The sequence below is a fragment of the Miscanthus floridulus genome, chromosome 16 (assembly GCF_019320115.1).
Source record: "Miscanthus floridulus cultivar M001 chromosome 16, ASM1932011v1, whole genome shotgun sequence".
In the NCBI taxonomy this organism is placed as follows: Eukaryota; Viridiplantae; Streptophyta; class Magnoliopsida; order Poales; family Poaceae; genus Miscanthus; species Miscanthus floridulus.
Window position 1 is genome coordinate 79,132,139 of NC_089595.1, and position 22,298 is coordinate 79,154,436.

General features: G+C 40.7%; 1 long non-coding RNA gene and 1 pseudogene across 1 annotated transcript; both read right to left on the minus strand.

The window, feature by feature from the left end:
- Nucleotides 1-139: 139 nt before the first annotated feature.
- LOC136514364 (uncharacterized) lies at nt 140-7,283 on the minus strand. The gene is made up of 5 exons (XR_010773627.1): nt 7,225-7,283; nt 2,687-2,866; nt 2,464-2,568; nt 2,245-2,352; nt 140-356 (listed from the first exon to the last, which is right to left on the minus strand). It is a non-coding gene; the product is annotated as an uncharacterized lncRNA (long non-coding RNA).
- On the minus strand, nt 3,069-5,451 carry LOC136513516 (hydroxymethylglutaryl-CoA synthase-like; annotated as a pseudogene).
- Nucleotides 7,284-22,298: the final 15,015 nt, after the last annotated feature.

Sequence of the window (22,298 nt, forward strand, 5' to 3'; positions counted from 1 at the left end):
GGTACAATACAACATATTGCATCAATATTAGGTTTATTGCAACAAAATCTATTCAGTGCCATTTTATATTGCATCCATTTTTTCTGAATAATAAACATTTGCGGACAGGAATTCACAAAACTACAAAATCCAGTGGCACAAAAGGGCAATGATATTAATAACTTTGATCATCCGCGTTCAAAAGCGTGTACAATAATGAAGTCAAAGGTCAGAACTAAGTTATTAACAATTATAAAACTAAAACTAAACAATTATACTCATGATGACTCGTAGCACATCTCAGCATAGGTTCTTTGTTACTGCAGAATTATTGACTCATTTGATCCTGCAAGTCCGAGCGCTCTAGGTGCCTCTTCCTGCTCAATGGAAACAGTCCAAATGGTATATGCATCAGTAATAAAATTTAATGGCCGAAGGGATAGCATATGCAAATGAAAAGAACACAACCTATCTAGTCTTTACCACAGATTGCTCTGAACTCTCTACATGCAAGAGAAGAAAGTAACAAGGGCTGATTATAAATGCAAACTGCTAAGTGCAACACATTTTATAGCATGCCTTTGAGTTGTCAAGATAAATGCATGGTTCATAAATTCAGACATGTGATTACATGTATAATTACAAGCACCAGTTTATCTCATTTAACCAAAGACATTAAAAAAGCAAAGAGACGCTCAGACTTTAACACGGAAACTGATCCAGGTTACACTAAATATTAAATTGTTGCAAGTATCAAACATCACCTAGTAATCTAGACACTCTAGTTTTGTTGACTTATTGCCTTGCAGCAAAGTGTGCCGGTCTAATATGCACTCTGGTCTCTGGAAGACATCCACTCATCCTCTAATAATTCACAAACAAGCCCGCTAATAAGAGATCATGTTAAACATGTGAAAATAATTATCAAGCTCACTAGACTAAAGCTAATGATTGCATGAAAAGTTGAAAGACTATTGCAAAAAAGCTAATTATTGGTGAGGTGATGTATGGGCTTGAGGAATTAATACCTATGCACTACCTGAGATTCTCCATTAATCAATTACTGTTGTTGTGATAGACGAGAAAGCAAAAACTCTGAATTGCAGCAGCTGCTGTCGATGACCAAACAGCCAGGGGAGAGAGTAGACACTTGATGCTGTTATTGCTGAAAATTTTCACTGTTGAAAATCTGAAAACAAGAGAAGAAAACTTCTAACCAAACAAAGAAAAACAATCGAGCTGGACAGCCTGCACCAAGCTACAGAAATAAACCGACAGCAGAACTGCTGCTGAAAAAGTGAACCACAGAACAAAAATAGCAGCTGCTCTTACAGAACTGAAACTCTAAAGAAATAAAGTAGTTGATTTTCTGCTGCTGCCGAGATGAAGCAATAACAGCATCAGCTGGAAAGTGAAAGTTACAGCAGCAAATCAAAATTTGATTCATTAAAAAACGGCATGCTGTCCAAGGTTTATTCTGCTGAAGCCCAACTGAATCTCTGAAAATTGATACAGTCGAGCTGCTGCTGCTTGTCAGCTGTACAGATGAATAGAATAACACAAGGTGCAGCAGCAGCTGGAAGCACACTATGGAGAAGTGTTGATATGGAGCAAGCTGATGAAGATTGAAATGAACAGAAGGACTGCAGACACCAAAATTGCCGCAAGCTCACCCAAAATTTCTTAAAGCCATATCAAATCAAGATCGCTAGAGCTGGGATTTAAACCACAGGTTCGCTGCATCATGCAAATACTATTCCAATCGAAAAACACAGAAAAAATCGAGACTTTAACTCGAGTTACTGAGAATCAAAGAACCCTAGGTGAAAGGGGAAATTTGGGATAGATGTCCCACTACCGCCTGATCCGAAAACAGTACAACATGTAAAACCAAATTACCAAATAAGAATAAAACATAACATGTTCCTAGCATTCCAAGCATTGCTATCCCAAAAGAACCCCCTGACCTATATAAATTAGCAGCAGCAGTCCTTGTGAATTTTGTATCTATTTTCCTATAGCTTTATATAAGGCCAAACAAACACATTTTAAGGAACTACACAATGTGAACTACAACATTTCTAGTCATGGCAATGCTTATTTCAGCAATCCACTAGGCATAACTCCTAATTGACTCGGCTAAATTATGAAATAGGACTCTTTGGAAGTGTAAGCAAATTAACTACAATTCTTTGATACATTGTATCACAATATTCAGAATGTAAAGGCCCAAAATAATCGATCTTATCTATACTGTACAGTTACCTCGAGCCCGCACCTTCTGCATCCGGCCACCGCCTCCAGCGCATCTGACGACCTCGTCAGCCTCCTCCTCATTCAGCTCTGGCATCGGAGCCATCAACTCCAGCGCATCTGAAAAGTGAAAATAATTGAACAAGCTCTAATTACCACTCAAGCTAGTCACATTAGAAAATTCGCAAGTGCAAGCTGGAGGCAATATAAGGGAGAAGTTAAGAATAATACCAAAACAATCTCACAACCACACACATGCCGTCGATTAATGAGAGCAAGTACCTAAACTATCCAAGTGCCACAGCTTCCACTGTCACTGCAGTCCATCGTTGTACCCTGCAAAACAGCAAGACCACCGTACGTCACCTAACTGGATTGATGCGGACAGGAAAAGATTTCAGTCTCATCGGGGAACAAAGAGGTCAGTCCAAGCACCGTGGATCTAGACACTGACCATAGGATCTAGCCAGCCACCACCGTGCTGGACGGGCCCGTCACCTTCGTCGCTTCCAGCCGCGACTTCCCTAGGGCTTCGAGCGCGACAGTCGGGAGGATGACGGGAGTTGCTCTTGGGGAGTCGCGGTACCGAGCTCGAGGAGAACTGGAGAAGGGTCGAACGCCCCAACGCATGGACCTCAACTTGCAGGTGGGCTCGTTCGCGGCCAGCCGCTAACCCGCCTCGTTTGCCGCAAAGTTTATTAGCGGGCTTACGGCTTGCCACAAAGGTACGGATCTTGCGGACAAGTGTTCCGCGGACATAACAAACTTGTATGCAAAACCCGCAAGACCCGCAAAACATACGGTACAGTATCTATGTATTATGTATCGCAGCAAGCTTACTTGGTACAAAACTGTCTATAACATGAATCTAGAGCCATCAAGCAGCACGTTTGAGATAACTTTCCATCAACAACCTACATAATATAAGTCCAGGAAATAAGCAATGGCACAGAAAATATGATAGATAGCCTGAGAAAGGAATAATGAAAAGTATCACTGTGATTTAGTGAAGTCCCTGTTAGCATGCCAAAGTAATTACAGTCATAGATATGAGAGTGGACATGGCTGAATCCTATCGGGTATTCACTTGCAAGATCTGGCTTGTAGAAATCATAAACATGGGCCATGTGGGAAGCTTTATATTTTCTTTCAAAAGATATAGGAGCATCTGGACCAATAAGCATTGCAATAGCAGCAGCACCCCCTGTAGGACGAGCAGGTCCTTCTGCATAAACCTGAAAAGAAAAATTGCATAAGGTAGTCTAGTGCTAAATGTTGCACAGAGACAGAAGGGGTAGACTTAACAATTAGGTTCCAAAACTAGGTGATTTGAGGTGACAAACCGCGCTGTCTGTGCAAACGACAAGGCCATAACGTCTATCCCATGATTTACTCTCAACCCAATTCACCGAATTTTTTACTTTTTAGTCCTTTTTTCGAAAGTTTCTCACAAATAGACTCCTGGCGGAAAGAATTCAGAAAATAGACCCTAGCTCGGCGCCACCGATGCTGGCGCCAGCGTCCCTGGCGCCGAGCCCCTGGGCTGGGGCAAACTTACATGGAAGGAAGCTCGGCGCCAGTCACTATGGCGCCGAGCTCGGCGCCGTTGACGCTGGCGCCGAGCATGCGTGCGTGAATAGCAAAGTACGACGTGCGTGATTTTACAGTAGAGGTCAGAGGGCCAGATTACGCCAGAGGGGGAGGAAGGAAATTAGAATCCGCTGGATCAGGGACATGTAGCCGGGCGGGCAGGGCCAAGCCTTGCCGTCCGTGTGCCGTCCCAGACGGGTAGGGCTGAATACCAGACCAGTCTGTCGATGGATCGATTGATGTGCGAGTAGAAGTGAAATTTTTGTATTTTGGTCATTTTTGAAAATATTTTAACCTAGCCTGTAGCGGGTGCCGGGAGACCATTCAGAGCGGTAGAGACGATGCTACCGGAGGTAGTGCATGCCCGCTGCCTAGTCTGTTGCGTCAAGCCAAGGTAATGACTCGGCGCCATAGGTCATGGCGCCGACCACTAAATTTAACCTAACACCCTAATTTTACCGTGAGATGGATATATAAAATAGCCAAAATTTTATATATCCATCTCACAGTAAAACTAGGGTGTTAACCAAAATTTTATATATCCATTTTGGCATGCTCGGCGTCAGCATCTACGGCGCCGAGCTCGGCGCCATAGTGACTAGCGCCGAGCTTTCTTCCATGTAAGTTTGCCCCAGCCCAGGGGCTCGGCGCCAGGGACGCTGGCGCCGCGCCAGCATCGGTGGCGCCGAGCTAGGGTCCATTTTCTGAATTCTTTCCGCCAGGGGTTTATTTGTGAGAAACTTTCGAAAAAAGGGCTAAAAAGTAAAAAATTCGGCCCAATTCACACAGTTCAACAGGGCAGCTGTTCCGCCATAGCATGCATTGCTCGAGTCAACTCCTTCAATGTCAGTATTACCACTTTCCTGTGTTTGTATTTCATAGCAAACATTGACAATGACAGATTATTAGGTGAAACTGAAGTGGATGTAGCTAGCAAAATGATGAATGCCACATTGCAACTTTGGGTTAGGTGGAGTGCTCCCTCTCCATTCCTTTTTTTTTGTAATTTGCAGAGTCTGTGTCTCAGGGGACAAACCTCGAAAATTTGCATCAGCCATGTTTTGATGGACTTGCTTTTGTCTATCACCGTCTCACTACCAACCTCCAAGCGTCCAATAAGCTTAGGATCATTGTTGTACTTTTGCAGCAGGGATGCAACAACTGTCAAGCTGAGAGAATTTCTCGTCATGAACATTTGCAATTCAAGTAGATCGTTACACGAAACACATTCGTCTTCACTACAATTGCTTGCTAGTTTCTACTCTTTGGTTTAGGAGGTCTAATTCCAAAGATAGAATGGAACCAACAGTTATGAACATACCTCATAGATACAACGTCTTCCACCTCGCTGCAGAACGCCATGCAATCCTGCCCAAGCCCAATTGTGTACTTCCCCTTGCTGGCACCGTCATGAGCCTCCAGCGCTTCCTGCAGTCAATCAATGACTAAATGCATCAGGTGCCTACAACCATGACGCATAAACCAACACGTTGTATCCCCTTACAACCCCACATCGAATTCAGCCCTGAACATCAGTCCTCGCCCCCATGTGTAACATGATGTAGCCTCTACATCCACATCACTAACCAAAGTCCTGCTAAACTTATGATGACAAGAACAAGATCTGGAAAAGGAACCATGCCCCCACTGCAATAATCCAGGACCAAATATTTAAGAATTCCAAAAGACAGTAACATAAATAAAGTTGAAATGTTAAACTGAAAGGAGTTCTATATCTACAAAGGCAAAAAAAAATGTCATTTTCTTCTCCAGTTCTCCCTGTCTTGCACCCCTTCTTTGCCACCCTTCTTTGCTCAACCTGACACCTCCTTTCCTCAAATATCGTCACCAAGCTGAGTATATTATGAGAGGAACTAACTCATTCGTTTTATCTGAATGACAGTATTGCAGGACTTGTTTCAGACTGGTCCGAAGTTTCACTGTATAGGAACAAAAGATGCAAATGTAGCAATAACAAACTTCATTGCTTCGTGGTTTTTAAAGAATTTTTTATTGCAGGACATCTGTTGCCATCAATCAGACTGCAGTACATGGTAATAAAGGCATGGGAAAAAAGGCAAACTATCAGTTTGATGTGAATGATAATTAGGAAGAAATTTTCTACTTTTGAAGTGACTGAAACACAGAAATTTTGAAGTCACTTGATCTTACTACAAGATAATCCTGAAGATTCATGCTCCAAGCCTCCAACTTTGGATCAATCTAATGCCATACAGTGGTAGGGGCGAAGCCTGAACGGGCAGTCAATGTTCATCGTAAACACCCACGGTTTCAGTTCAAAAAAATGTTCTTCGTAAACCCAGCAAGGCAATTCAATTGACCAAGATCAGGAGAAATGACCCCGTCCCAGCACCTCCCAACCAAACACTGGTGAAAAAACTCCCAACCAAACACTGGTGGAAAAATGATTGCCCCATTCGGGACATCCCTCAAACCAAACCAATGCATTTAACCCTCCCCACGAGATGAGATATCGAAATCTCAGTCCGTGAGGCTGACTGCTTATCACATTATTACACAATTTATGCACCAACCAGTCAAAACATGGAATGGAAATATGGTCAAGAAGAGATTATGCTTGCTACAACTATTACGCCAACAATACAAACTTCAATCAGGAAATAGATCTGCTCTGCAGTTTGGCCCTGTCTCGTTCTCCCAAGTCTCATACCTGAAATCAACACTCCGAGAGAGGATGACAGCTAAATAATTCCCACCAAAGCCCCAACTATTTAAGTCAATATATTAGTTCATTTCGATGCACCCAGCACCGGGAAGCTGAACAAAAACACGACACAGACAAACAACACCACCACCCACAAGACAGGGAGGCACCCCGCTGCCCAGAACCAAGCCCCGGCAGCTCCAGCACACCCAAGCACCCATCCGCCGCGCGGCACCACCCTAGCACGTACGGTACGGGATCTCTCCGCAACCCCCCAACCCCAGACGACCCAGATCCGGGACTTACTGGAGCGTGGGGACGATGCCGGAGGGGTGCTTGGACAGATCCACCGGCTGGCTGCCCTCGAGCCCCGGCTCCGCCATCCGAACCACGCACGCAACCTCGTCGGCTCCGCGCCGTGAATCCGGGCCAAATCCGGGCATGAGAGCAGAGGAGGGTGATGCTCGACGCTACCGTACCGTGACGGCGTGATAGTGGTAGGGTTCAGGACGAGCCGGAAGGGAGAGCAGAGGAGGGTGTTGCGGGTCCTGCGGGTTGTCGCGAGCTTTGTCTCTTGTCCAACGGCCTTGGCGGGTTCAAACACGTTGGGCCACCAAAAATTTATAGCTGGGTCACTGCAACGACCAAGGGAAACTTTGTGGGGCGAATGTGTGGGTCTCGTTAAGAGCCCACCCCACCTGCAACGTGACATGGACCTTAGGCGTGATGGTGGTGGGAGGAGACAGGAAAAGTCGATGTTGGGGTTGGGGCGGCGGACGGCGGAGGGAGAGCGATTATCTAGGGTTGAGGAGTGCGGGGCAGTTTTTTTTTGAGAGGGCAGGCTAACCGCGCGGGGCGTGGGCACTTTCGGGCTCCAGGAGAGCGCGGGGACTTCAAAACTTTTTTTAGACCTAGCGGGAGTAGCCGCTCGAAATTTGCTATATAGACAGCTAATTTCTCATGACGCTAATTTAAATTTCTCTCTAAATTTCTAAAACTGAATTTTTTATTTTCTTTAAAAACAAAATGTGTCATACATTTGTAATTGGAAAGTCATTTAACCACAAATTGATAACACCGTCACTGGTACAGAAAGAATTTGTAGCAACATTTTCTTTTTTTTAGCCCTACGAATAGGCACTGAATTGTAAAAATTAAGTATTAAAATATGATATTTTCAAACTACCTTAGATCGAAAAAGTGATCGAAATAAAAGTTGTAGATCTCGAAAAAGTTATATAACTTTGTTGTCTACAACTTTTTCATTTGAAATCATTTACTGCTTTCAAAATATTGTTTGAAATTTAGTTTTTCAATTATTGAAGAACTCTGATTTCTCTTTTTAATCTCAGGCTAAAACTTATAACTAGTCTTTCTCCCTCACACTAACTTCAAATTTGATGATTTTTTTGCTAAAATTTTCTAAAATTCTGCTCTATCAATTTATTGTGTTCTTACGGACTATTATTTGAGCCATCTTTTCATGTGACTTTGTTTTATCAATTTAAAATTTGAATTTCAAAAGTGGCAACTCAAAACAATATTTTGAAGCAGTAAATGATTTTAGCTGAAAAACCCATGAACATAAAAGTTGTAGAACTGATCAAGATCTACAACTTTTAATTTGGTCATTTCTTCATTCGACAAAGTGATAGTAACATTGTTCACAAAATTACATACCTCAATAGTACCACTTTGTCGGATGAATAAATGACCAAAATAAAAGTTATAGATCTTGATGAGTTCTACAACTTTTATGTTGTTGACTTTTTCAATTGAAATTATTTACTCTTTCAAAATGTTGTTTGAAGTTCATATTTTTTGAAATTTAAATTTTAAAGTCATAAAATAATGTCACATGAAAAGATGACCAAAATAAAAGTTGTAGATCTCGAAAAGTTATAGAAGTTTGTAGTTGACAACTTATTCATTTGAGATCATCATGTAAAAAACTACAGTTTGAATTTTTCAAATTTGAAATTTGGATTTTTTAAACGAACCTCGGATGGAGAAGCAACCAAAATGAAAGTTGTAGATCTCAAAAGGTTATAAAAGTTTGTAGTTGACAACTTTGTCAAGGAAAACTACAGTTTGAATTTTTCAAATTTAAAATTTGATTTTTTTTTCAAATGACCTCGGATGGAGAAACAACCAAAATAAAAGTTGTACAACTTAAAAAGTTATACAACTTTGTTGTTTACAACTTTTTTGATTTAAAATCATCTTGTCAAGGAAAACTACATTTGAATTTCTCAAATTTAAAATTCAAATTTGAAAACGACCTCGGATGTAGAAAACTACCAAAATAAAAGTTGTAGATATCGAAAAGTTATATAACTTTGTAGTTGGTAACTTTTTAAATTTGAATTCGTTTAGAGCCTCAAATGATCAATTTAAATTCGGTTTAGGATAATATGTGGAGAACGAAAATCTATTATAGACACAAGTTAGTGTGAGGTGCAGTGGTATATGAGGGTATGTGCGAGGGGATGTCATGGGTTCAAATCCCACTGGTCGCGAAGCGTGTGATTTTTTTTGTGCGAAAAATATCGCGACTTGCGCAATTAATTTTTTTTGTTATTTTTTGGCCCGATTTCGTAATTTCTGGAAAATAGATTTGTAGGGATAGGCTAGATATAGAGCCACCCCTACAAGTTGGATTTGTTGCAACGCTGTGGTAGGGTGGACCGGCAAAACCACTCCTACAAAAAGTTACAAGTGACCTCTACAAATCGTGCGTGTAGTAATGTGTGTGGCCTTTCATAGCACTGTGTGATCTGAATTTATAAAAATAAACTAAAAACCACCGCTTACCTTGATATCTAAAAGTAGCAAACAAACCCCATCGTTACAGTATTTTTCTTAGAGAGGGAAAATAAAGGTCCTAACTAATAATAGTGAATTTGTTAGATCAACTAATTTTGGAGTCTTTTAGCGTTGCTCTTATATATCACTTGGGTTATAGGAGCTCTATTTGAGTCCTGAACATATACATCGGGTCTCTATGACTCACTTGATGGTCTTTCCAAAACATATGTTGATTATCCTCTCACTTCCTACATAGCAAGATTCAAGGAGCTAATCGTTTACTTTATCCTTTTCTATGTGGATATAGCCTTAGTTAGATATTATTACATTTATTCTATGTTAATTCAACAAATAAATGCAATAATAACTAAAGTTGGTTAGATAATTCTGTAAACCGGTACAAAAGATCCATAAGTATTCCATAAAAATTCAGGCAATTTCAATTAAGTGGGACTATATATCTTTCACAAATAGAAAATATCTCTTACTTAATCACATAACTATGTGTGAGATGTATCCATTTGTGAACAGTATGCGGTACCATTTTGTTAAAAACATTTGCAATTTTAATGTAGTGATTATATACCAAAATCAAATTGTCATGCAAGTTCGTAGATTCTCCTAACCAAGTTTAGATACTATTACATTTATTTAAATTTTAATATATGAGAACTTTGGACATAATTTTAGGGTTACAAATAAATTGAAATGAAAAAATTATCAACTACAAAGTTTAGACCAGGTAATATCTATAACTTTGTTTTAAGTCATTTCGTGATGCTGGCCTCGGCCTTGCCGCCGCCGCCAGCCTCCGTATCAGGGCTTTCCATGCCTGTCGTGGTGTGGATCTCGGTGGGCTGCTTCGTTGGGTTCCTTTTTAGGACTCAGGAGCAAGAAGAAAGGCCAAAGTCATACGTACTATTTATTACTTGATTTTTTTTCCTGATCACCATTTTTGTTGCTCGAGATTTCTGCCCTTGTTTCCAATTAGCGACAGAGCAAAAAAAACACTAGTAGGCAAGGTACCCAGGGAAATGAATTGCCATTAAAATCCCCTAGGGCTTTTCTTCCCTGGATCATGCTCCCTTTCCTTCCAAAGTGGCCCTTAGAGTTCAAACTCCTGGGCCGCGCCCTTCTTGCATTTTTATTATTCTTGTCACGTTTCTAGTTGGTAGAATATATTATTTTTAATATTCTCGTCTCAATTTTATCATTAACGCTTCATAGGTGGAGTGGTCAGATTGCTAGCCTACCACCCTTCTTGTCCCAGGTTCGATTCTTGCTTAATGCCTTTTTTATTTATTTAATTAATACATTTTGCTGGCTCTGCAACATTGCCAATTTAGCACACTGGGCTGCGCAGAACATTGCCGACCTATCCCATTGGGCCGAGCAGGTGCTGATGGAAACAAAAGTGCTAAGGCATATTTCCTTGGATAGCCGAATAATTTGCATTAAAGTGCATCAACGTGCACTATCTCAGTTGGCAAGGCCCTTTTCCTATGTGAGCTTGGTCATAAGTTCGATCCTATTGCTTTCACTTATTTTTGGATATTTTCAGCATTTTCTGCATGGGCCTCCAGTGGGTGGGTAAACTTATCGTTTCCGATCCTATTAAATTTGGTTTTTGCAAAGAAAATATTTGTCAAGATAAAAATAATAACTTTTGAATTTCTTCAATGGTGAGAATGAGAACACCATTCAGCTGACGACTCGTTTGATGACACTAATAGGCGTTATGTGCAGAGGATTCAAGAATCGGAGGTCAAAAAAGCCTTGTAAAGGAATGAGAGAGGGTAAAGCGATGGACCCTGATGGTATCCCAATCAAGGTGTGGAGATGTCTCGAGATATAGCTATAGTATTACTAACCAAGATGTTCAATAATATCTTTCGATCGAATAAGATGCCTGAAGAGTGGAGAAGAAGCATATTAGTACCAATCTACAAAAACAAGGGAAGATATCCAAAGTTGTACTAATTACCGGGAAATTAAGTTGATGAGCCACACTATGAAGTTATGGGAGAGAGTCATTGAGCAATGTCTGCGAGGAACGACGTAGATATCAACAAATCAATTTGGTTTCATGCCTGGAAGATCAACCACAGAAGCAATCTTCTTAATAAGACATGTTATGGAGCGGTTTAGAGAGCAGAAAAAGGACCTCTACTTGGTTTTTCATTGACTTAGAGAAGGGTTATGATAAGATACCAAAAATGTTATATGGTGGTCTTTGGACAAACATAAAGTTCCATCTAAGTACATGACCCTCATCAAGGATATGTACAACAATGTTGTGACTAGTGTTCGAACAAACGATGGTAACATAGATTACTTCTCGATTAAAATTGAACTTCATCGAGGGTCAGCCTTAAGCCCATATCTCTTTGCCTGGTAATGGATGAGGTTACCAGGAACATACAAGGGGATATCCTTTAGTGTATGTTGTTCATTGATGATGTAGTGTTATTGGACGAAAGCCAGGCGGGAGCAAATAAGAAACTAGAGTTATGGCGGCAGACCCTTGAGTTTAAAGGTTTTAGATTGAGCAGAACTAAAACTGAATACATGAGATACGACTTTGGCGGAGATGCACAGGAGGAGGGAGATGTGAGTTTGGAAGGTCAAGTAGTGTCTAAGAAGGATACCTTTTGATATCTAGGATCGATGCTACAGAGGGATGGAGATATTGATGCGGACGTTAGCCATAGAATCAAAGTAGGGTGGATCAAGTGGCGACAAGCTTCTAACATTCTCTGTGATAAAAGGGTACCACAAAAGCTAAAAGACAAGTTTTATAGAACGACGATTAGACCGACTATAATGCATGGAGCAGAATGTTGGCCTACAAAGATTCGACATGTTCAACAACTGAGTGTTGCAGAAATACGTATATTGCGATGGATTTGTGGTTACACAAGAATGGACCGAGTTCAGAACGATGATATACGTGATCGCCTAGGGGTAACATCAATTGAAGAAAAGCTTATCCAACATCGGTTGAGGTGGTTTGGCCATGTCCAAAGAAGACCTCCGGAGGCACCAGTGCATTGTGGAGTCGGTAAGGTCAATATGACGGACGAGAGGGGGGTGAATAGTCCTTAAAATTAATCGCGTAGACTAATCAAAATAAGTGCGGAATTAAAACTATCGGTCTAGCCAAGACTACACCCCTCTATCTATGTTCTCTAGCACCTTCCAAAGATACTAATCAAGCAACAAAGGTGCTGGGCTAGCTAGAGCTCACCTAACCAATTCTAGGAGCAAGGTCACACAAACCTATGCCACTAGTACTTCAAGCAATGAGGGAGCTCCTACACATGCTATTAAGTAAAAGAACAAAGCCAACTAAGCTCACTAGCAATGTTCAATAACAAGGCAACCAATGCCACATTAGAGAGCGCAATTACTTAGCTACACAAACTAAGCAATGTGACTAACAAGGTCACACAAACCAAATTAGCCACGTAAGGGAGCTACTTCTATGCTACACAAGCAAGAAGGTAACTAGTGAGCTACACAAGCTAACTAATTATAAGAGCAACTACACAAGCATAATGTATGCAAAAGTAATTATAAGCTTGTGTAACGAGGATACAAACCAATGGGAAGAACAAGGTTGACATGGTGATTTTTTCTCCCGAGGTTCACGTGTTTGCCAACACGCTAGTCCCCGTTGTGTCGATCGCTCACTTGGTAGTTCAGGCGGCTAATTGGCATCACCCGCCAAGCCCGCACGTCGGGCACCACAAGAACCTACCCTGAAAGTGAGGGTAGCTCAATGGCATGCTCAACTAGAGTTGCTTTTCGTGGCTCCTGCAGGGCGAGCACAATGCCCCTCACAAAGCTCTTCTCTAGAGCACCGCACAAGCTTCTTGTGGGCTTCAACGGAGACCACCACCAAGCCATCTAGGAGGTGGCAACCTCCAAGAGTAACAAGCACCACCAACTTGCAACTCGATCACCTAGTGCCACTTGATGCAACCTCATGATGCAATCGCACTAGAATTGCTCACTCACATAATCGGATGATCACTATCAAGCATATGTGAGATGGAGGGCTCCCAAGCACTCTCAAGCATGGACACAAAGTCCCCCGAGGTGCTCCACACCAGCCATGGCCGATGCCACCTTCTATTTATAGCCCCATGTGCTAAACTAGCCATTACTCCTTTACTGGGCAAAACTAGGGACTGACCGGATGCTCCGGTCGTATTGACCGGACGTAGGACTCCTAGCGTCCGGTCACCCGATACCTACCACGTGTCACCGACTTCAAACACTGTTCATCATATTTCAATAGTCATCTATTGACCGGACACAGCGCATAAACTGACCGGACGCTCAGCCTCCAGCGTCCGGTCATTTCTAGTAAGGTTCCAGAAATGAATTTCTTCGACCGGACGCGTCCGATCATGCTTGATCAGGACTCCTGCCAGCAGTTCGGTCTCATAGTGACTTTCTTCTGCGCTGCCCGACAATAGGACTGGACGCTGGACCTCAGCGTCTGGTCAGTCCAAGACCCAGCGTCCAGTCGATAACCGACGCTGGCGTCTACGCTGCCACACTTGATCGGAGCACCGGTCCCTCTGAGACCAACGTCCGGTCACTCAGTGACAAGCAAGACAAACTTTTTTCACCTCTAACTTCTTCACCCTTTGCAAATGTGCCAACACCACCATGTGTATGTGTGTTAGCATTTTCATAATCATTTTCCAAAGGATTAGCCACTCAACTTGCCACGCCACTTAAACCTAGCAACGATGCAAAGTTAGATCACTCGAGTGGCACTTAGATGACTGATATGCAAATAAGTTTGCCCCTCTTGATAGTACGGCCATCTATCCTAAACCCGGTCATAAACTTCTCTACACACCTATGACCGGTGAAATGAAATGCCCTAGGTTATACCTTTGCCTTGCGCATTCCATTCCATCTCCTCTAATGTCGATGCAACACATGCACCAACATGATCAACAATGATATGATCCACTTCATATCATCACGTGATCATATTGGTTCATCGATCTTGACTTCACTTGCTTTTCACTATTGCCTTCGTCCATCGGCGCCAAGTCTTGCTCAAGCTTCACCGCCACGCGGTCCATCGCTCCAAAGCCTCTGACTTGCCCTTCACGCTTGCAACCGGTCCATCAAGCCAAGTCTTGTCTTGATCTTTTCCACCTTGATCACATGACTCAATGTCATGTCTCATGTGTAATGAGCTCCTTCATCGTCACATGTGTGAGCTTTGCAACATCTCCAAGCCATTTTCACATTCATGGCATATGTTGCTCACACATATGTACCTGTGGACTAATCATCTGTGTATCTCATATAAACACAATTAGTCCACCTAGGTTGTCAATCAATTACTAAAACCACACAAGGACCTTTCAATCTCCTCCTTTTTGGTAATTGATGACAACTCTACGAAGATATGAAAATTAAGCTCTTTTGGATTCATGTTGCTTGCCCAAGCAATTTTACCATGTGTAAATGATTTTGGACAAGTACCACAAACCCGAGATGATAGTATTAGCTCCCCCTACATATATGCTAGAGTGTTTGATTTGAAGCTCGCACATATTCATAGATTAAAATTGTGGGAGAGTAATTACTACTAAATGATGCTAAGGTGTATAGAATAAACCTTTGAAGCGTGGACCAATCGGAGTTGTACCTTTAAGTTCATCCTTAGCACCATGGTTAGCTAGATATCACTTGGAAATAAAAGCACTAGATACCTCATGAGATCAACATTAAAAGCAAGGTACTAGCATTACTTGGAAAACATACCAAGTGTCTAGCTATCATCCTATGCATGCTAATTATTAAAACATCATTCAAGTTCTACAACCAGCATACACCACACAAGCATGCGTATTGAATTTGAAAGCTTATGCAATGAAAGCAAGCATATGAATATGCACATATCAAATGCAATTAATCAAAGTTCATGAGCTTGCTCCCCCTACTTATGTGCTTCTCTTGTCCAAGAATTTTGATCCATCTCTTTTCTTCAATGTTGCTCCTTCTTTGTCCATGTCCATGTCCAACCACTACTTCTTTGAGCTTTTATATCTTATCTCTCCCCCTTGTACAATCTCAATCTCAAAGCTTTCATATCTTTGTACAATCTCTCCCCCTTTGTCATCAATTTCCATAAAAGGTGAGCTTCTCATTGATGCAAAGGTATACGTTTAGGGTAGATGGTTGAGGCTTGAATCTTGCATTTTTTATGGACATCACTTGATTGTTGGCATAACACCACTTGTAGATACCACTTGTAACTTGTACCACTTGTATCTTATGTAGGGCTTCTTGGAATACCACACATAAGATTTTTTGATCTTGAGATCAATTTGTGGGACACCTCCCCCTATGTGATAGCATGGGTCATCCATTTGATACACTTGAGCTCTTGTAGGTGAAGGATGCATTCTTCATTTGATGATCACTTAAAGTTGAGGATCACTTATGGAACCATCGTCTTGCATGATTGATACCATGTGTAGATATGATATCACTTGAAAGAATCTTCTAGTATGGAACCACTTGTTGAATTTATCAATAAAAACCATTTCTTGAACATTTGCTATCTTCATGAGTACCACTTATAGGATATCACTTGTGAGTTGATCTAGACATCATTTATAGATTCTTGATGAAATACTTGAGTCTAGATACCACTTGAAAACAAACTAAATTAGATATCCATTTGCATTGTTGTCTTGTGCTTGTACTCTTATCACTATCATGAGCTTCTATGGTTGACTTGAACTAAATTGATTTGCCTAAGCTTTCAAGTCCGGTTTGAACCAATGACAAGTTTATTCACACCTCTTACAAGGGTTATCTTACCAATGTTGTACTTGTCACTTATTAGCAATCCAAATTAGATCAAGTACTTGGGTTTACTTAGCTTATGAACAAATTCATATACTAACCACTAGATCAATTAATCATTCAAGCAATAGTGGTAGGCTATGAAATTAAATATTTCATTTGTTATGCATGATCTTATGAAGCATGTACTATATGCACTAACCGCATACTAGTAAGGGATGAAATGATCATGCACATTACAATGATACCTTTGCTATGTTGGAGTAGAGGATAGTCACATAGATTCCAATTCATAACTCCAATAGCAATATAAAGTCCAATTATAAGCTTGGTGAAGACCAATATATACCATTTTGAATTCTATTCTTCACCCATATGAAATGAATACCACTTATGATCAAGTGCACTTTCTTGTTGTGGTTGGCTTGCTTTATCTTTTGATCTTTGTTTGCATGAGAGCATCAATTTGAGAATACCACTTGAAATATCATGACTAGCTCTCTTTTGGGTGTTGCTTGCTTTTCTTGATCAATCCTTTTGATTGCTTCAACTAAGCATCTCAAATGTCTCTCAGATCACCACTTTCATGTTATCCTTCCAAGTACCACACTTGGTTCACCTACACATAGGTGGCAAGCCCCTACACTAGGGAGAAGTGACCTCTCTCCAAGAATCATTCTTGACACTCACTTGAAATAACTTCATTGATTGATCCATGTGATGGACTTAACTTGATGAGTAAACTTGATTCCTTCTTTAAGTCCTTTTCTTTTTTACCAAATGATCTCCAATCATCACTTGAACTTAAACTTCATCTTCAACTCAAGTTTGATCTTGATCTTCATCTTGAGTACCAAAAGTGTGTAAAGTGTACTCCACAATCAAATGGCCTTATACTCTTTTCTTATCATGCTTCTATATCATCTCAAAACCAAACTTAGGTGCCTCAATTACTTATAAACATGTTTCCAACTTGAGGACCTTCCAATCAAAGTGACTCTAGATCAGTCCAACATTTGTCACTTTTCTGACAGATTTTGTACCCTTCAAAGGAATAAGCATATTTCCCAAAGTACAAAAATCCAAATACCACTACATTTGGTGGAGGTGTGCATTACTAAGTTATCTAGTAGCTGTAAAAATTTGAGATTCATTTGACTTCTAGATTGCTACCACATTTCAATTCTTCCACCACTGCTATATGCTGAAAACTGCTGCACTATAGCTGACAAGATCCACTCCAAAATTGAAGCATTTCTTATCCAATTCTCATGAAAATTTTACAGCATCTTATACCATAAGTCTAGAGCATGTACACCAATTTTTATGCTAATCCAATAAGTTTTGATCACTCAAACATGGCTAAGATCACAGCTAGCTCAAATTTTCAATATAGGACAGATTTCAATCACTTGAGCTATACTTCATCAAATATGAATCAAACTTGAAACTAACTTGTTTGAATACCTCCATAAGACATATATCCATTCAAACCACTTACTAAAAGTCATCTCATGAATTTATCCAACACAAATCAATTCAACCTTGATTACTAATCAATTATCCATTCAATCAACTTATAGCAAGCAACTTTGCATATTTGTCCCTTTCAATCAACTCATATGCACCCAAATGAAATGATCAACAAGAGATATACCTTGGTTGGCTCATGATCATCCAACTACCAAGCTTCAACTCAATTATTTGCAAGTCATCAAATATATCCAATGAATCACCAACAACTTGAATTATAGCACTTGTATGTTGATAGCACTTAGACTTCACTCAATTTTCACTTGGCATTGGGTTTGGATGTGCACTAGGCTTCATATCTTGACTCAACATATGATGATAAATATGAAATCAATTGAATTAAGTCTCCAATGCCTGATGGTACCTATAATCAATCATCCACTTTTTAATGGTACCCAAACAAGTTTGGGTCCTCTCAAGTTAGGAGCAGCATACTTAGGCATAGCTTTAGTATGAATAGCAGGATGTTTTACAATAGCAACCATAGAGGTACCATTATCATCCTTCCTAAGCATAGAATCATCATCAATTGAAATAGGCTTAGAAGTTTTACCTAGGGAACATGAATGTGCCATGTGTCCTCTTTCCTGGCATGAGTAGCACTTTCTCTTTGATTGAGCCTTCTCTTCCTTGCTCATATGGTGCTTCTCATTGCCTTGTCCTCTCATGGATTGCTTGAGCCTTCTTCTCAAGCATGGTAGGACACTTAGAGGCAAAGTGTCCCAGTACTTCTACACTTGAAGCACTTGATGTGAGCATAATCTTTCTTCTTATCTTCATTCTTGCTCATCATCTTGGCATCTTGAGTTTTCATTGGATGCCTTGCCTTTCCACCCCTTCTTGTTTTCTTCTTCTTTATCATCAAATCATCACCATCTTTATGGTTGATCTTGATTTGCTCTTGGGGTGTCTTCTCTTGCTCAACTTGTGGCTTTGGTTGAGGCTCTTCTAGTTGCTTCACCAATTGCTTGGTTGGGCACATTGAGGTAAGGTGACCCCAAGTGCAGCACTTGAAGCACTTCACATGCTTGAGCCCCTCTTCTTATTTTATCTTCTTGATCTTCTCAATGTTAGGGCAACCATTTGCAAGGTGTCCCGCTTCATGACACCGGTAGCACATGGTATGAGAGAGCTTTCTTTGTTGTATCTTCTTCATCTTTCTTTCTCTCTTTATTTCACCCTTTGTCATCTTCTTTTTAAAGCCAAGGCCACACTTGTCACCATAGTCTCTTTGAGTCTTCAACATGTGCTCAAAGGTGACTTTTGAGTTGTAACACCTCTCTAGCTTGTTGCTCAATTTCTTCACTTCATTTTTTAGCTCATTGTTCTCCTTCAAAAGGTTAGTCTCACAAGACATAAAAGTAGAACAAGCATCTATTTGTGAAGAACATAGGTATTTCTAATAAATCATCACAAGAGGTGGATACATGCTTCTTGCCTACATCACAAGGGTTAGCAACAATATGTGATTGATCAATTGACCCATGTGATGAGCTCTCACTAGTTTTAGTTTTTCCATTAGAAATCTCCATAGTGAGAAAAGCATGGTATTGTACCAAGTTATCATGAGCAACACTAAGTTCCTCATGAGTCAATTTTAGCTCCTCATGTGAAGGTTTGAAAGCATTAAATAATTTCTTATGTTCTTTACAAGAGTTCTTTAGAAATGAGTTTTTGTTTTCCAATTTCAATGTTTTAGCTTTCTCATTTTCCAAAGACATGGTCATGCTAGCAAGTCTACTAACAAGCTCACCATATGAATCAACATGATCAACCACATTATCATTTGATACCTTGGTGTCGCCTTGTGACATGAGACAATGTGGTGTAGTTGGAGAGCTTGTAGTAGCATCATCATCATGGCTTGAGCATGAACCAACATCACCATCAAGTGTGCATGGGGTAGCATCATCATTTGCAACACTTGTGGCATCATCATCAACCTTGTCAAGTGAACTAGTAGTGAATCGATCATCATCATCATCACTTGACCATGAGGTGGAGCAATCTTTCACAATCACCAAATTGTGATCATGCTCGACACACTCATGCGCCTCCTTCTTGGGCTCTTCCTTCTTGAACTTGCCATCATCCCATGTGGAGAAATCACTGAAGGTGCGCTTGATGGACTCCCATATCTCACGAGCGGTTCCCGTGTAGTTTACTAGTTTCATCAAATCAAAACTCAATGCATCCATTAGAAAACAATAAGCATGTGCATCAAGTTTATAAAGAACTCTTTGAGCTTTGGTGAGATTTCTATGGTCCAAGACTTGAGTGAGACCACTTGTGACAATCCACCAAAACTTAGGTCCCTTTGCATGAAAATGATCAAGCGTGTGATTTTCCAAAGTGCAAAGTTTGTGCCATAAAAAATGTGTCTCACAAACATCTAGCCCACTAGACGCCATCCTCTTGGGTCGATGAAGACCACAAATGAGATACCTAGCTCTGATACCACTTGTAAGGTCGAGATGGCTGGACTAGAGGGGGTGAATAGTCCTTAAAATTAATCGCGTAGGCTAATCGAAATAAGTGTGGAATTAAAACTATCGGTCTAGCCAAGACTACACCCCTCTATCTATGTTCTCTAGCACCTTCCAAAGATACTAATCAAGCAACAAAGGTGCCGGGCTAGCTAGAGCTCACCTAATCAATTCTAGGAGCAAGGTCACACAAACCTATGCCACTAGTACTTCAAGCAATAAGGGAGCTCCTACACATGCTAGTAAGTAAAAGAACAAAGCCAACTAAGCTCACTAGCAATGCTCAATAACAAGGCAACCAATGCCAAATTAGAGAGCGCAATTACTTAGCTACACAAACTAAGCAATGTGACTAACAAGGTCACACAAACCAAATTAGTCATGCAAGGGAGCTACTTCTATGCTACACAAGCAAGAAGGTAACTAGTGAGCTACACAAGCTAACTAAGTTATAAGAGCAACTACACAAGCATAATATATCCAAAAGTAATTACAAGCTTGTGTAACGAGGATGCAAATCAACGGGAAGAACAAGGTTGACACGGTGATTTTTTCTCCCGAGGTTCACTGTATTTGCCAACACGCTAGTCCCCGTTGTGTCGACCGCTCACTTGGTAGTTTTGCGTCTAATTGGCATCACCTGCTAAGCCCGCGTGTAGAGCACCACAAGAACCTACCCCAAAAGTGAGGGTAGCTCAATGACATGCTCAACTAGAGTTGCTCTTCATGGGGCCAGCACAATGCCCCTCACAATGCTCTTCTCCGGAGCACCGCTCAAGCTTCTTATGGGCTTCAACAGAGACCACCACCAAGCCATCTAGGAGGTGGCAACCACCAAGAGTATGGCTATCTATCCTAAAACCAGTCATAAACTTCTCTACACACCTATGACCGGTGAAATGAAATGCCCTTGGTTATACCTTTGCCTTGCGCATTCCATTCCATCTCCTCCAATGTCGATGCAACACATGCACCAACACGATCAACAATGATATGATCCACTTCATATCATTACATGATCATATTGGTTCATTGATCTTGCTTCACTTGCTTATCACCATTGCCTTCATCCATCGGTGCCAAGTCTTGCTCAAGCTTCACCGCCACACGGTCCATCGCTCCAAAGCTTTCGACTTGCCCTTCACACTTGCAACCAATCCATCAAGCCAAGTCTTGTCTTGATCTTCTCCACCTTGATCACATGACCCAATGTCATGTCTCATGTGCAATGAGCTCCTTCATCATCACATGTGTAACACCCCAGGTGTTTGGCTTCCACATTTGCACTTGCATTTTATGAACATGAGCATCATTCATTCATTCATAAGCTCATATCACATGAAACATGGCTTCAAAACATTGCAACATGTTGCATATTTCATGTGTGTTGTTTCTTTTATGAAATAATTAGTGTGCAACACTTAAGTGCAACATATGCAACTCACTTTAGTGAAGCAAAGCTAGATAATACCATGCAACAAGATCATGAAACATGTGAAACAGGACTATGAAACAGATGTAACATTTCATGTGTTTTTCATTGTTTCAGTGCATATAATGCTTGATTCTTGTGTGACCAAGGTGTGGTGTGGCTAATAATTCTCTTCAACAACTTAGTGACACCTAGAATGTCATTTGGAACATGGATCATATTGATCATATTGCCTAAATAGGATTTCAAAAAGTGGTTTGACTTCTTTTGAACCCTAAACCCTTTTTGTTTGACTGTTTAAAAAGTGTAGCTTAGGATGTTTGCATGTCTGAGCAACCTAAAGCAAAGTTGTAGAAAATTTTATAAGGAACAAACTTTGTTTAGAAGCCAAGTCACGAAAATGTGCACAACATGCTCAAAAATGGCCCACAAGTTAGAATTGAAAGCTGATTCAAAACTTGAAAATATTTCTAAGTGTTAGTTGCAGTTTCAGTTTTATGAACTCGACTTTGGCTTGATATAACTTGTGATCCGTCATGAATTAGCTGATGATGTCTAAAACATTGTTGTAGCCCTATTATAGCTCTACAACTTTCATGTACATTGCTTCCACTAATCCTTCACGGTTTAGGAAATGTGTAGCGTTGAAAAGTGCCTGTCAGTCGGTTTATTGATCACTGAA